This window comes from Ruditapes philippinarum, unplaced genomic scaffold (genome assembly GCF_026571515.1).
Source record: "Ruditapes philippinarum isolate M1 unplaced genomic scaffold, ASM2657151v2 ctg5102_1_1_1_1, whole genome shotgun sequence".
NCBI classification, from domain to species: Eukaryota; Metazoa; Mollusca; class Bivalvia; order Venerida; family Veneridae; genus Ruditapes; species Ruditapes philippinarum.
The window spans coordinates 66,314-71,752 of NW_026860888.1; the positions used below are offsets into that span (position 1 = coordinate 66,314).

The 5,439-nt window shown below is 32.6% G+C and overlaps 1 pseudogene; it reads left to right on the forward strand.

Moving 5' to 3' along the window:
* LOC132713765 (mammalian ependymin-related protein 1-like) lies at positions 1-5,104 on the forward strand (annotated as a pseudogene).
* Positions 5,105-5,439: the final 335 nt, after the last annotated feature.

Here is a 5,439-nt window from a genome sequence, read left to right on the forward strand (position 1 = left end):
ATCTATAATAATAGGTGTACATAAGATAACGGCGTCATTTGGTTCTGGATTTCAATAGATTAGGATGAAACTTTTCGCCTGCTTAGCCTTGATTGTCGTCTGCACCGCGCAGGTGCCCCAGCGCTGCGGTAAGCAATTTTTTTTAAACATTACATATTAATATATGTATTGGTCTGCACATGGATTATAGAAATATTGGAAATGTTACGTTAGGATTTGCCTGATACATTGCATATTTTTGTTAAAATGAAATAATCCTAGATACATTAGACAGACGACATTCAGACAAGTACTGATTCTTTATAAAAAATAACAAAATTTCACATCGTTTTGTATACACAAATTACAAAATTCAACTAAAATTCAACAAAATTTGATTTTGGACATCACATTACTTTACATACAATCTTATTTCACCTTTTCTAGAAAACTTTAGCCGCCCTGAATTTTAACATGACATTGTGTATGCACCATACATGTAATTTAGCACATTTAATTACATTAAAATGGAAAGCGTTTTGCATTATTTGATGAGCATTCGTTATTTTATTTATTTTGGTGTGGGCAATTTAATCGTATAGCTAAAAATTTAGGTATCTTACAAAAGTAAATAATGTTGGTCATACATGTGTTTCTGAATAAACTGGGCAAATTTGAAAAACTGTATATGTTTTGCAACTTATAAAAGTATCAAATACATAATTTTATTACATTATCTACGAGCCGTTTTTTTGTAATACGCTACTATAATAACTTTGCAATATCATTGTTATTTTCGTGATTTAGGGTGTGAAAGAAAGAATATTATGGAACTTTTTGAATTGAACTCGTTAAATAAAATTGGTATTAAATGTTTGTTTTATCCAACATACTCTTGACACTTCAATCTTTATAATTTCTGCAATTTTACAAAACCTTTACAAAAACATCATCATCATCATCATCATCATCATCATCATCATCATCATCATCAACAACAACAAAAACAACAAAAGAAAAAAAAGAAAAAAGTAGAACACATACAGATATTTTATAAAATCAACATGCAGTGTCTTAAAAAAAATCAAATTATCCCTCAATTGAATAGATACAGTTGCTTTCGGAGTTCATATAATGCAGAATATTTAAATCTAAATATTTTGTTGTTACAGAATCACCAAAACAATGGACGGGGAGACGTGTGCGGGTAGGTTTTTCATACCTTAAAAATGTTAAATTCATTCCATGACTATTTATTTTGAATAGTCATCATAATACAAATGTTAAAACGCTAAAATTCATTTTTGATGTATTTAATATCTTTGAAATTTGAGACTTGTTTAAAGCGGCTTGCCTTCAGATTTATGCTGATTTTTATAAAATTTTCAATGAAAACGGCCATTGTTCACAATATGCTCAATAAAGTAAAACATTGTAAATTAAAATTACACATTGCAAAAGCCAAATGGCACCTACAATTCATGTAAATTACTAAAAACGGTCAAAATATGCAACAATATCAATTACTGTGTTAGTCCTGCAGTAGAAATATGGTGACAAATATTACAAAATCAGTCATTAATCGCACAAAACATGTACATTTTTCTTGAATCTTGAATCTTTTTACTTTTCTTAAAATATTAGAACATGTTCTCAAGTTTGATATTCTTGAAATATTTTGGTTCATCTGGAGGCATGCAGCTTTAAAGATATATCAATGTTTTATTAAATGAGCCGCGTCACGTCAAAACCAAAATAATCGGTTTGCGACCAGCATGGGTCCAGACCAGCCTGCGCATCCGCGCAGTCTGATCAGGATCCATGCTGTTCGCTTATAAACTGTAAAACAAGTAGAGAAACTGATAGCGAACAGCATGGATCCTGATCAGACTGCGCGGAGGCGCAGGCTGGTCTGGATCCATGCTGTTCGAAAACCCATTATGTTGGTTTTGTCGTGACACGGCTCAAATAATTAAAAACTAAGAGAGAACTCTCAGTTGATTTGACATTACATTAAGATATAACCTTAACCTGCCGGAACCGAAAGAGTTATGCTTATAGGATTAACCTTACTACATTGTTGGAGCAGTACTTCCAGACGCTTGCAGAAATCGTGAAAAACAAAATAGAAAAATATCGCCTACCGAATTTTACATCTTTTCATTTATTATCGTATACACAGCGATATGAAAAAATGATAAAGACGTATTAAAGTGCATTTCGTTGGGTAAAATGGAGAGATTTTAGCATTTAATCATTCAAGCGCCTTGTCCTGTATATACCGGAATACGGCATTTAGTGTAGTGCGTTTTTCCAAAAGCAGGGAAATTTCATGACACGAATTCAATATGTTCATTTCTATTCTATTTCAGATGGATCGTTACAGAAACTTTTTTGAAATTGCTCATCACATGTACGACGAAGTTAACATGAGAACAAGATCCATTGAAGAGATTGAGGCTGGCACGGAGAAAGATTATTATGACGTCATACATTTACACGCTACGGTAAGTATGACGTAATTAAATTTCATTTTATAAAACACAATACTTGTGAGGTTATATGAGAATGATTATTAATCACACCGGCACGCCGTACTTGCGACATAATTGTGTTTCCAAGGCAACTGAGAACGCATTGGAAACACCAGAGATTTCGTAGGGTGGAGTTGGGAACGTCGCCGTAAGCATCCCGTCATTGCTTCAGGACGCCGAGCCACAGTGACTATATTATATCAAGTTTTTTTAACATAAGAAATGGCGGCCACGTATGAGTGCCACCAAACACAGTACAAACGCTAAACGTACCTGATAACGCACAATGCAGGCGGTCGGTGTGACGGCTTGTTTTTGTCCAAAAAGTCATCGGGCCCTAGTATGGGCTTTCGGGGGTGTTTTTAAAAAAATTTCCCGCTTTTGGTTGCAGGTTAAAAAAACCCCTTTCCGGGGTAAAACCGGGGTTTAAAAGGCCCTTGTTCCCCTTGCATTTCTTTTTTTAGTTGATTTAAAATTTTTTTTAAAATTCCTTTATTTTTTCCAAAAAACTAAAAGTATTTGGGATACGTAATTTTGGAAAAAAAAATTTTTAGGAAAGTAAAGGGAAAATTCTCGTTAAAAAAACAGTGGTTTTCAAATCAAAGTAGGTCATGTTATTTTTTCCTGAAAAGAAATCGTTCCAAAATTTCATGTTTTTCGTTAATGATAATTTTCAAATCCTTCCGTTTTTGAGGCGGAATACGATTGAATTTTAAACCAAGCAGGTTTTTAATGTTTACGGGATTAAAAGGCCTTCGACCCCTTTTGGGGGCCCCCTAATGGGAAAAAACGAAATTTTAGGGGAAAATGGGGGGCCGCACAGATTCCATCAGAGCATTTTACATCAGTACTTTTCGATGGGACATTTGAAGATGGAGGTAAATACCTAGTTTTATCATGAACATGTCTGCAAATATAGATCTTCTTCTCTGGCATTATAATCATTCAAACGACTTGTCTAAAGACTAATTACGACTCTTATTTTCTTAACCTTACTCATGATTATTATCATCGATTAGTTAAACCTACATAAAGATGTAAATAAATAAGCCTCACTCTTCCGGACAAAATCTCCTCGCCTTGCTATTCATACTTAAAAAAAAAAAATATTATAAATATTACAGTGTATCCAGTATATGAAAAGATAACCCCGGATTTTTGATATAATAATGTTTGTCTCCCTTATAAACAATGACGAATATGTAATTGAACGGGCTTGAAATCATTATTATTGTGCCCTCATTTCCCCCTCAAATTTTTACTCAAATTTAAATTGTTAATCTCTTGTGAATCTTGATTCTGATTTGTTTAAATGAATGTCATCGCGTGTGTTAAAATTTCTACGAAAAGCAAAAGATTAATTCATTGTCACGTTGAATTCTTCTATGTTGCACAAATATAGTTTTTATACTTGATAATTTGGGGACAGGAAATGAAATGTTATTTTTTTTAACCTTCCTACTGCCTCCGTACTGCCGAACCAATAGCTTTTATGTGCCAAAATAAATTAAAGGGCATTTAAAGCAGCATTCTTCCAGGTCTATTCTAATTTTTATGAACATTTTGAACATGTATTTAGAAGTAAACTATTGTGAAGTTAACAGAGAGGGTAATCTATACATTGCAAATGGCGCCTACGATCCCCGTTGTTTTACTAAAACAGGTCAAAATATGCAAAAAATAGCCCTTACTGAGTCAAAAATGCGTTGCAAACATGTTGACTAATACTAGAAAAATCAGTCTTTAATCGCAAATACATGTTAAGTATATTACACGACTCTTATTCTTTTTACCTTCCTTAATATCTTAGTACATTTTTCTCAAATTTATCATTCTTGAACTAGTTTAACTAATCTGGAAGCATGCAGACTTAACGCGGATTAAGTTATCAAACTCTCCATTTTAAAAGAGGCATTCAATTTACTGTAGGGGTTTGAAAAAATAAAAACTCGAACATTTCGCTGTTCCAATTGTAACATTGATATACATATTTGTAAGTATTTCATTATCAAAAACTTTCAACTTTGACATGAAAATATCATCAATGTTACATGTTCTCCCACGTAATCTTACTGTTACTTATCATGGTATTTTATAAATATTTTTCAGCAAAATATTACGTTCAATTCACAACGCCCGACTGTATCCCCGTGAACTTTGACGTGCGCAGTAGTACAACAGACGAACATTTTCACGAAACGTATATCACATTTCTTTACATCATAATTATTTAAAAAGTACATGAATTAATTCTAAAAAATATTAAAGGTTTTCAGATGAGATAAATTTAAAATGAAAACAAGTACTTCTGTTAATCTTTTCTCGTTTTGTACTTACATTAATTTTAATTTGTGTTTTTGCAGAATATATGTGCTAACTAATGGTATTGTTATACCACAACATAATTTAGTGTGGGCATATCATCTACATGTCATAGTAACCGAATGATGTTTTACTTTTTTCCAGATATTTTGACGTACATTTAGGAATTACAGACCCAACGGTTTTCATACCTCCCCAAGAATGTATGAAACACTGAGAAGAAAGTTCGCATTAAAATGTTTTGTATTCAATAAAAAAAGTTTCTGAAATGTTTTGTTTTGTAACTTACTCTTTTGAATAAGCACTGTATATCAATATATATGTGAAAATTGTCATCTGAAGCCTTGGTAGGAACTCCACCTGTATACATGATCACGTAGCATTTTTGTATAAAAAGCATGAGGGAACCATATCCATTTGTGATATTCGTTGCCCGCAGCCAAATTCGAATTTGACTTGTATTTTATTTACCAAATTTCATAACTACTCAGTCATTGCTGTTTCATGTATAATTGTGTTGAAACGCTGTTTTTTGTTTTTTTCGTTTTTTTTTTTGGTAAAAAATGCCCCCATCTCAGATTCTTGTCGGTAACAATTTACCCAT